The sequence below is a fragment of the Babylonia areolata genome, chromosome 5, assembly GCF_041734735.1.
Source record: "Babylonia areolata isolate BAREFJ2019XMU chromosome 5, ASM4173473v1, whole genome shotgun sequence".
NCBI lineage: Eukaryota > Metazoa > Mollusca > Gastropoda > Neogastropoda > Buccinidae > Babylonia > Babylonia areolata.
In genome coordinates this window covers 25,108,685-25,121,184 of record NC_134880.1, presented here as the reverse complement: position 1 = coordinate 25,121,184, position 12,500 = coordinate 25,108,685, and positions in this window count along the sequence as shown.

Here is a 12,500-nt window from a genome sequence, read left to right as displayed (position 1 = left end):
AAAAACAAAACAAAAAACAAAAAGCAAAAAAGCCTACCTTTCCACTCATGCCCCTCTGTCATCCAATAACTCTCCTTGATGAAAACTAGTTGTGCCAGTCGTCTAGAAACAGCCCGAAGCTATGTCCACTAACAAAGGGCCGTCATCGCTTCATTTCATGCTGTCGACACTTCTGTTTGAAGTCAATTTCGCATGAGTAAGCATGAGTAAGCATGGAGATAATGAATAAGGATGTATGGACAGCTGAACAACGATAAAAAAGGGACAGGCATGATCGTTTGCACGATTTTTTCTTCTTCTTTGTTTTTCATTTTAAGAATGGGAGAACAAATAATGACCATTAAAAAAGAGTTAACAAACAAGCAAACAAACCAACAAACAAATGAAAAAAAATTATATATATATATATATATATATATATATATATATATATAGCATATCTTCAGTTTGTATGCTTTTTGTGTTGCAAGATGTAAAAACTATTCCTTTGTCATTGGTCGACAAGCAGGTACAATTCCCAGTGGAGATATCTGTAATGCTGAGTGCATTCTTTGATACAAATACGTTGGAGGAGCCTGGTCGGCTATATACAGAACAGAGGGGATATGTAGCTGTGAAGATTTCTACACAGCGCGCATGCTGCTGTCACTGTGATGGTGGTCCTGCACCCTCGCCAGCAGCTGATCGTCGTTCAGATTGTTCCAGTCTATTGCATGCTGTTCACCCATCTGGTAAGGTGGAGCGGGTGGCCCAGTGGTCATGCTCCCGACTAGGAAGCGAGTGTCCACAGGTTCGAGTCTCATACACGGACCGGAATTTGGTTTCTTCTCCCACCTCCACTAGAACTCTGAGTGGTGGTCTGGTTGTTATTTGTTTTGTTTTTTTGTTTTTTTTGTTTTCTTCTTCTTGTTCTGCGTTCGTGGGCTGCAACTCCCACGTTCACTCGTATATACATGAGTGGGCTTTTACGTGTATAACCGTTTTTACTCCATGTAGGCAGCCATACTCCGCTTTCGGGGGTGTGCGTGCTGGGTATGTACTTTCCATAACCCACCGAACGCCGACATGGATTACAGGATCTTTAACGTGCGTATTTGATCTTTTGCTTGCGTATACACACGAAGGAGGTTCAGGCACTAGCAGGTCTGCACATACGTTGCCCTGGGAGATCGGAAAAATCTCCACCCTTTACCCACCAGGCGCCGTCACCGAAATTCGAACCCGGGACCATCAAACTGAAAGTCCAACGTTTTAACCATTCGGCTACTTAGCCCGTCTTATTTGTTTTCAAAGGAAACGTTAAGGAGAGGTCCCGTGTGCAGCATCCTCTTCTCACACAGAGAGAAACGAAAGAAAAACACGATAACAAATCGGTTGTTCCTGGCACTATTCTTTAGGAAATAAAATCTGATAAAAAAAAAACCCAACCAAACAAAAAAACAACAACAAACAAACAACACATTATGACAGACACACACAAAAAAAAGTGGCACTGAGTTTTGAGGACGCACATTTTCCCGGGGGAAAGCTGCCCACATTTCATACAGAGAAAACAGTTGTGACAAAAAAAAAAGTAAAACAGTTGAATACATTACAATATATCGAAACTCCACTGGTTCCCTGTTTTATACAGTTGATTCCATCTGTGAGTCCATCCTCTCTCAATCTACCCTGTTTTTACAAACTCACCACACCACTCCCCCTGCTCTCCTGCCTTCCTTCCTTCCTTACTTATCTATATTTAACGATAACATTTAGATGTTAGAACCTAATACTTCAACAATACATCGGTAACATTTAGATGTTAGAAACTAATACTTCAACAATACATCGGTAACATTTAGATGTTAGAAACTAATACTTCAACAATACATCATATCAGCAATCACCAGTATGTGAAGACGAGACGACAAAGATAACTCTTTTTCCTCCTCCTTCTCCTCCTCGTTTCCAGTTTGTCTGAACAGAATAAAATGCAAATGAGCGTGCCACCACCACCACCACCACCACCACCATCATCATCATCTGTCTCACAAAGCAGGTCAAGGCTTTTTCACCAACCCAACTCCCTCTCAGACTAGTCTTGCCGCGCTAATTCACCCCATGAGATTTGTTCAGAGATTTGGTCATCGGCTTCTCTTTCGTTCGTGGGCTGCGACTCCCACGTTCACTCGTTTTATTTTCGAGTGGGTTTTCGCGGTTATGACAGTGATTTTTTTTTTTCATACCCCCGCCCTGTAGGCAGTCATGTTCTGTTATTTGTCTGATGCACACAGACTGTTTGGGTTTTTTTCCCTTGACGTGCATTAACGTTTGTCTGGAAGCTTCTGTGTTCCCTGCGCGCATGTTCCACTTCTCTGTCTCTCGTGTCAGTGGCAACGCGGCCGCCTAGGAAGTTAAGTGAGAGAATCTTAAAAGAGGACGGGATCGAGTCCGACACTCACCACAGATTACAACCCCCTCACTAACCCTCGAGTGGTGATATGGACGCTTGTGGTTTTTCGGATGAGACCAAACACACACACACACACACACACACATCCAACAACACAACAACAACAACAAAACCATGGTCACGTGTGTAGCATTTACTAAGCGCACGTAAAGGAAAACCACGGCAACAAAAAAGGTTGTCCCTGGCAAGATTTTGTAGAAGGAGATCTACTTTGATCGGAATAAACCAACACATTTGCAAGCACACACACACACTCACACTCACACACACACATCTCTCTCCCTCTCTCTCTCTCTGTCAGTGTCTGCCTTACCTCTGCCTGTCCGTCTGTCTCTCCCTCTCCCTCTTTCTCCACCCCCCCCCTCTCTCTCTCTCTCTCTCATTGTCTGCCATCTCTGTCTGGCCGTCTGTCTCTCCCCCTCTCTCCTTCTTTCTTCCCCCCTCCCCCTCTCTCTGTCTGTCTCTGTCTTTACCTCTCTCTCCTCCTCTCTCAGTCTCTTCTCCCTCCCTCTCTGTCTCTCTTTCTTTTCCCCACTCCTTCCATTATCTGCCTGTCTATTTTTCTTGTCCTCTCTGACTACTTTACTCACCAGTCTCTCTTCCTATTCCCCAAGCAACACTTCACACTGTTCTTTTCATGTTGCATGCTCTGGGTGCAGTTTTTTTTCATGAGCTTTGTTAACCTATTTGTTTTCTTTGTTGGTGTGTGTGTGTTGCATTTTGACATACCAGTAAACGCCCTTGACGAAGACCAGTGGTCGAAACCGGTCGGGCATGTAAAAAACTGTTTTGTTGTTTTCCTTTTTATCTATTGTTGTATATATATATATATATATATATATATATATATATGGGAGTGTGATGTTGCACTGCACTGTAGCAACTAGTAACGCGCTCTCCAATGACAGAGCGACACAAATTTTACACTAAAAAATGCTGTCTCAAAAAGTAATACACTACACTACACTTTTCTGCACTACACTACACTACTCTACACTGCACTATACTATACTACACTATTCTACACTGCACTACACTACAGTACAGTACACTACACCACACTACACTATTCTACACTGCACTGCACTAATCTGCACCACACCATTCTACACTGCACTACACTGCACTACACTACACGACACGACACGACACCACACCACACTACACCACACTGCACTGCACTGCACTACACTACTCTGCACTACACCATTCTACACTGCACTACAGTGCACTACAGTGCACTACACTGCACTACACTACACTACACTTCACTACACCGCACTTCACTACAGTTACTGGTGACAGGCCCTGTTCTGTCTCCCTGATGCCCAATCCGTTGCCTTCACCCTCTTCTCTCCCCCCACAGCTCTCTCCCCCCCCCCCCCTCCTTCTCTCTCTCTCTCTCTGTTTAAATAATCTTTAATTGCTCAACAGTACACGTCATTACAATGCAATCAATGACAAAAGAGCATCAACAAGCTTAAAGCTTATACTGTGCTCACAACGTTGCACTTCAGATTCAACATGACGGCTGATGAACCATATTATCATTTGTATCAAATAACAATCATCAACAGTAAGTAATGAAATAAAACTAATAAATACATATTATAGTAATATCATGATAGTATCAATATTAACATGAAATTAAATTCATAGTCACCAGAGGAATCGGCCCGATGGAAGAGAAACATTCTCAATTGTGTTTTATGTGACACCCTTTCATGAGGGGCAATGACCTATATGAATAAACCATTCATTCATTCATTAATTCATTCTCTCTCTCTCTCTCTCTCTCTCTCTCTTGTCAAGATGGATCAGCGTAATGTATGATCACATTCTGACTGATTAGCATTAAAAAAAAAAAAACAAACTATTCTATTCATATTCTACTTCTCCTTTGGGTTCTCTAAAAATGCCGATACATCTTATATGAAACTATGGCGGAGCAACGCCCTATCTCATACTGCCAAAGATTGCTCCCAGAAGGGTGAAAAGTGACTGTGCCGGATGAATGGAAATGTCGAGCAAATGGAAATGTGCAGAGTGGATGTCTCCATCGTACAATGACACATCCATAACTGCTTTAAAGTGAGTCAATGACCTGGAGCAACACTTAGTGTTTTTGTGGGGTTTTTTTTTTTTTTCCTTTTTCCCAAGGAACGGCGAAAAAAAAAACCGCATAAAGACCAAAGCCTGTGTTGAATGTGTCGCAGAGTCTAGCATATCAAACGTCGAAATACCACAAAAGGGGGGGGGGAGGAGGGGAGAAAGAGTTATCCTGAACCTAAAGGCAAGAGCGTGAACATCCAAAGCACCACTTGACCGTAGTGGTCCAAAAATGAAAATGAATCACCAGTGACGCCCCAGCGACTGCCTGTTGTTAAGATTATGTCGGTGGGGCCACACATCTCATGCCGTTCAGTATGCCAGGGGCTTTTTTCTTTTAGCATGAGGTCGATCACGAGCTGAGTGTTCCATTGTGTGTAGTACCCCCACCCCATGTTCAATTTTGGAATGAGGGAGCCAGTCTTCTTGTCGCTCCGTTCACTCGCCGACACCGGAACTGGACGGACATGGGACGGGAGGCGCCGTAAAAAAAAATATTGGGCCTGTATCGACAGTTGGTGGAAACGCTATGCGAAACAATCATCCCCTTTTAGCACCCTTTGACAGACAGCTTCTATTCTAGGTGAAAGAAGAAATAAAAAAAAGAAATAGTTTGTCGGATGATCTAGGCAGGATCTTTCCCTGCTCTACGTGAAGAAAAATAAATCAAATACTAAGTCAGATGTGTGAGACAGGTTCTTTCTCTACTCTAATTGAAGGAAAAGAAATGAAATATTAAGTCGGATGCGCCAAGTACGATCTTTCTCTGCTCAAAGTGATGGGAAAGAAATGAAATACTGAGTCGGATGCGTCAGGGTGAAGGAAAAGAAATTAAATACTGAGTCGGATGCGTCAGTGTGAAGGGAATAAAATACTAAGTTGGATGCAACAGGAAGGATCTTTTTTTATTCTAAGTGAAGAAATGAAATACTGAGTCGGATGCGTCAGGGTGAAGGGAGAGAAATGAAATACTGAGTCGGATGTGTCAGTGTGAAGGAAAAGAAATGAAATACTGAGTCGGATGTGTCAGTGTGAAGGAAAAGAAATGAAATACTGAGTCGGATGTGTCAGGGTGAAGGAAAAGAAATGAAATACTGAGTCGGATGTGTCAGTGTGAAGGAAAAGAAATGAAATACTGAGTCGGATGTGTCAGTGGGAAGGAAAAGAAATTAAATACTGAGTCGGATGTGTCAGTGTGAAGGAAAAGAAATGAAATACTGAGTCGCATGTGTCAGGGTGAAGGAAAAGAAATGAAATACTGAGTCGCATGTGTCAGGGTGAAGGGAAAGAAAAGAAATACTGAGTTGGATGTGTCAGTGTGAAGGAAAAGAAATGAAATACTGAGTCGGATGTGTCAGTGTGAAGGAAAAGAAATGAAATACTGAGTCGCATGTGTCAGGGTGAAGGAAAAGAAATGAAATACTGAGTCGGATGTGTCAGTGGGAAGGAAAAGAAATTAAATACTGAGTCGGATGCGCCAGGCACGCTCTTTGTCTGCGTGCCCTTTGGTTGCCTGTTGGTATAAGCGGTAGGTGTCAAAGCGAGCTTGTGATCGACATCTGTTTTACTAGGAAGGTCAAGGTTTTCCAACCCAGCTCCTCCTGGCTCGGTTTATTTTTGCCTCACTATTTACTCACGGGAATTGTTCGCACTTCTCCTGGAAGACTTTTTTTTCACCTTGTGTGCTGTTTTCCACTAGAAGCTCGGAGCCCCAACCCCCCTCCTCCCCCCATCATCCACGCGCGCGCTCCCCACCACACCCCCCGCCCCCCTCCACATTCTATTTCTCTTTGAACAGACGCAACGTGACTGACAAACTCCCTATCCCACCTCTCTGACGCCCTTTCGCCTGTCTGTTATGCTGAGATGTTAAAAAAGAAAAGAAAAAAAAGGTCGTATACTCTTCCCCATCTGTGTGTGTGTGTGTGTGTGTGTGTGTGTGTGTGTGTGTGTGTGTGCCTACATCTGATGAGGAATCGCCTGTCAAACTTAGAAAAAAAATTCATGTACAACCTGCATTTGAAAAAAACAAAAACAACAAAAAACAAAAACAAAACAAAACAAAAAAAACTCTTAAATTTCCGCTCTTCCTGCACTTAAATCGCTGATGTCACACGCTTTTAACTTTTATAAACAGTGTAATGCCGGGGACTGCCTCCAACACGAACACTCACACCAATGTGTCATTAGGGACTGACAGCGCTGGAATGAAAACGTGGATGAAAATGGAAACGCAGACAAAAAGGTGTTGCAAAATGTACAATGACCATGGTCTCACAGGGCCATGGTCAAAGCCTATAGTCACCCCCCCAGCCCCGCCAACCCAGGATGATCTACATGGACCCTTGGGTTAATCTCGGATAGCTATGTCTGACCGTGGAGTAAATAAAACAACAACAAATAATGGGGGTAAGTATATGCTGCTACATCGGCAGTCTGTTGGAACATATTCTTCGGAAATGAAAATGAGATGTTCGTGAACCGAAGACACTCAAAACAGCTAACAACAATATGGAAGATACAACCTTTTTTCTTTTCTTTTTTAAATCAAGAGTCCGACACTGATAATACCGTTTCAACACCGTATTTAAACCTTATCAAAAAGCTATTTCGAAACCTCCCGTGTGACGTGGGCCTATATGGATAGACGGCATTCAAATTTGAAGTCGCTGAACAGAGCGCACTACGAACTTGGCTTTAAAAAGAAAAAAAGAAAAAAGAAAAAAAGTGCAGGGTTGGCCTACTGCTCTCTCTCTCTCTCTGTGTCTTTCTCTCTCTCTCTCGCTCTCTCTCTCTCTCTGAACCGTAGCACTGTTCTGCTTGTTTGAACATTTGGACATTAACATGTATTGCAATGTGATGTTTATATGTATAAAAGAGAATAATTTTCACATTCCACTTCTTTGGAGGTCTAGGCATGTATATAGATGAATGAACCATCTGGAATCTCTCTCTCTCTCTCTCTCTGTCTCTCTCTGTCTGTCTCTCTCTTCCTCTGTGTGTGTGTGTGTGTGTGAACCGTAGCACTGTTTTGCTTGATTGAATATCTGGACGTTAACATGGATTGCAATGTGATGTTTATATGTATAAAATGAATAATAATGTTCACATACCCCTTCATAAGATGCCTAGGCCTACACGTGAATAAACCATCTGGAATCTCTCTGTCTCTGTCTGTCTGTCTCCCTTTCTTCGCGGCAAGACTCTCTCAAGACGAGAAAACTGTGACACACGTCAAACGCATGGTTACAACAGTGACAGATAACCATTTTACTTCACCCTGCCTATCTCGTCTTTTAAATGGATCGCAGCCCCCATCCCCCTCCCACACCCCCATCAGCCCACAGCAAGTTTGCAGTCCTCCCCGCCCCACCCCCCCACCCCCCCGCATTCCCCCCTCCTTGCAGCACCGAAGTAATTGGATGGGCTACCTTCAGAAATGGAAGTCCCACGACGCTCATACTTAGGGTGAGGGGTAGCGGTAAGGGGGGGGGGGGGGGGGGGGGGGAAGTGGGGGGGGGGGGGTCTGAGAACTGCCACAGGACTACGATGGAAGCCGTGGTGCAGATTAGCAAGAAATCTGACATGAAGGCAGTGAGAGGGGAGAGCAGTGATGAGGGTGGTGTGTGGTGCGGTGCTGTGTGATGGTTGGTGGTGGTAAACGATATTATAAAAGCCTGTGATATGTTGGCCTGATGGTAACTGATGCTCACTGGATCGACCCCCCACCCCCACCCCCAGCACACCTCCCTCCTCCCGCACACCCCCCCCACCCCTCCCGCCCCCATCCCCACCCTCTTTCCACCTGACCCCTGAGTATGGACCATACCACCGTATGGACGATAGAGTTTTGAATGAGACGTTAAACCGAGATCCTGTGTGCAACATGCAATAATAATGATAATAATATTTATGATAATAGTAACGATAATAATAATATGGAAGCTTATATAGCGCGGTTTCCCGCTTTCAAGAGCAGGCTCACCGCGCTTTACAATAAAAGCATATATAAGATTTCAAAGGCATAATATAACATGTACTAACATGTACTAAAGTCATGTTTAAAGAACCCTCGGCAACAAAAGGGTTGAACCATGGCAAACGTCAGAAGAAAACAAAATCAATTCTAATGTACGCGAGAGTGCGCTTGATTGAAGCCTGACAGAATGACACGGAAAACGAATGATGAGTGTATCAAGGCGACTGTCATTCCACTCTATCCAGGGAGGCAGCTTATCTCGCAAATGACGGTGCTTGTAAAGCTCCTGGAGGTTAGTTTCTGATGGAAGATAGGCACAATATATGTCTTAATGACAACACTTGTAGGCGCAATATATGTCTTAATGACAACACTTGTAGGCGCAATATAAGTCTTAATAACAACACGTGTAGGCGCAATATATGTTTTCATGACAACACTTGTAGGCGCAATATAAGTCTTAATGACAACACTTGTAGGCGCAATATAAGTCTTAATAACAACACTTGTAGGCGCAATATATGTCTTAATGACAACACTTGTAGGCGCAATATAAGTCTTAATGACAACACTTGTAGGCGCAATATAAGTCTTAATGACAACACTTGTAGGCGCAATATAAGTCTTAATAACAACACTTGTAGGCGCAATATAAGTCTTAATAACAACACTTGTAGGTGCAATATAAGTCTTAATGACAACACTTGTAGGCGCAATATAAGTCTTAATGACAACACTTGTAGGCGCAATATAAGTCTTAATGACAACACTTGTAGGCGCAATATAAGTCTTAATAACAACACTTGTAGGTGCAATATAAGTCTTAATGACAACACTTGTAGGCGCAATATAAGTCTTAATAACAACACTTGCAGGTGCAATATAAGTCTTAATGACAATACTTGTAGGCGCAATATAAGTCTTAATGACAACACTTGTAGGCGCAATATAAGTCTTAATGACAACACTTGTAGGCGCAATATAAGTCTTAATAACAACACTTGTAGGCGCAATATAAGTCTTAATAACAACACTTGTAGGCGCAATATAAGTCTTAATAACAACACTTGTAGGCGCAATATAGGTCTTAATAATAACACTTGTAGCGCAATATAAGTCTTAATAATAACACTTGTAGGCGCAATATAAGTCTTAATAATAACACTTGTAGGTGCAATATAAGTCTTAATGACAATACTTGTAGGCACAATATAAGTCTTAATGACAACACTTGTAGGCGCAATATCAGTCTTAATGGCAACACTTGTAGGCGCAATATCAGTCTTAATGACAATACTTGCAGGCGCAATATAAGTCTTAATGACAACACTTGTAGGCGCAATATAAGTCTTATTGACAACACTTGTAGGCGCAATATAAGTCTTAATAACAACACTTGTAGGTGCAATATAAGTCTTAATGACAACACTTGTAGGCGCAATATAAGTCTTAATAACAACACTTGCAGGTGCAATATAAGTCTTAAAGACAATACTTGTAGGCGCAATATAAGTCTTAATGACAACACTTGTAGGCGCAATATAAGTCTTAATGACAACACTTGTAGGCGCTATATAAGTCTTAATAACAACACTTGCAGGCGCAATATACGTCTTAATAACAAGAATTGTAGGCGCAATATAAGTCTTAATAATAACACTTGTAGCGCAATATAAGTCTTAATGACAACACTTGTAGGCGCAATATCAGTCTTAATGGCAACACTTGTAGGCGCAATATCAGTCTTAATGACAATACTTGCAGGCGCAATATAAGTCTTAATAACAACACTTGTAGGTGCAATATAAGTCTTAATGACAATACTTGTAGGCGCAATATAAGTCTTAATGACAACACTTGTAGGCGCAATATCAGTCTTAATGACAACACTTGTAGGCGCAATATAAGTCTTTATGACAACACTTGTAGGTGCAATATAAGTCTTAATGACAACACTTGTAGGCGCAATATAAGTCTTAATGACAACACTTGTAGGCGCAATATAAGTCTTAATGGCAACACTTGTAGCGCAATATAGTCTTAATAACAACACTTGTAGGCGCAATATAAGTCTTTATGACAACACTTGTAGGTGCAATATAAGTCTTAATAAGAACACTACAAGTCTTTTTTGTGCAGATGGGTAGGGTATCCAACAGAGAAAATGAGAGTGGCGTTGGGTGAGTGTGTGTGTGTGTGTGTGTGTGTGTGTGTGTGTGTGTGTGTGTGTACGTGCGTGTGCGTGTGTGAGTGGTGGAGGTGGTGATGAGTTTCGTGACAGACCGACATATATTGTTGTTGTGTTTTTTTGTTTCCTCTGTGTGAAATTCAGGCTCCTCTCCCCGCGAAGAGCACGTCGCTACAGTGCGGCGACACCTTTTTTTTTTTTTTTTAAATTTTTTGTTGTTGTTGTTGTTTTCATTTCTTTCTTCTTTTATTCTGTCTGAAGGTGTATTTGATGTCATGTCAAGGTGGATTTTTTTTTACATATTTTTCATGCCAGGAATAACCCTTTTCTTGTCGTGGGTTCTTTTACGTGCGCTGAGCGCATGCTACACACAGGACCGCTGGTTATCGTCTTATGTGTATGACTAGCGTTCAGACCGCCCTACCAACGTCGTACACAGTCTCTTGGAGGGGAGCGCCGATGGTTTGAAAACATTTCAGTTCTTGACGGCAGTTTCTCCTTCCCTCCCATCTCTCTCTCTCTCTCTCTCTGTTCCTCTCTGTCTCTCTCTCCCTCTCTCTCTTTCTCTCTGTCTTTCTATCTTTCTTACCACCCCCCGTCACAGACTCTGTCCGTGTGTGTGTGTGTGTGTGTGTGTGTGTGTGTGTGTGTGTGTGTGTGTGTGTGTGTGTGTGTGTGTGTGACATGCGCAGGATCAAGTTGAAGCACATCACTCGCTGACAGGGAAAAAAAAACAAAAACAAAAAAGAGCTAAAATTAAAAAAAAGGGAAAAAGATTATATTGCAAACATCTGCTGTTTATTTTATACAGTGGAGGAAATGTGCCCATGCCACCTGTTCATATGTTATTTATGATACTACTTCTACTACTACTAGTACTACTGTTGCTGCTGCTACTACTACTACTACTACTACTAACAACAACAACAACAACAACAAACAACAACAACAACAATAAAAATAATATATTATTGTTATTATTATCATTATCATCATTGTCATTGTTGTTGTTGTTATTTTATTATTACCAATATAAGTGTTTCGGCAGCATCAGGGGTGAGATAGTGACGAATAAATGCACATTTCAAAACAAAATAAACGTAATCAACATCCTAGAACAGATGAAAAAAAAATGAAAAAAAAGTTTAAAAAAGCCACAACTAATTTGAAGTGTCACACATATGAAATATACCAAAACACATAGAGCGTTGGCATGAAATCCATGCGTCTGGATAGCCAAATGAGTAACGCAAACAGTTTGGTCAGCAAACTGTGGGCGGATCAATTTATAAATGCGTGCACAATTGTGTCCCCTGGCGCACTTTCCACATGTGAGTGACCCCCCCAAGGACACTGACGCTGGGAGCTAAATAATCATCAACAACAACAACTACAACAACAGCAATAATAATAATAACAAGAACAACAATTCAATAACAACAACGACAGCAACAACAACAACAACAGCAATAATAATAATAATAATAAACCATCTACTTGAAGATCTAGTCACCAGCCCCATCCACATGTAAAATATGCAGCTTCTGTTTAAACGTTGTGTGTGTGTGTGTGTGTGTGTGTGTGTGTTGATATGCACTTGTATGTATCCTAATTTCTACTGTATCTGTGTTTGTGTATGATTTTCGATTTATGTTCGTACCTTGTTACGTACTATCCCCCCCCACCCCCACCCCCTATATTCCTTGTGACCCCGGTACACTTGGTAATAAAGACACATTCTATTCTATTCTATAATAATAATCATGATG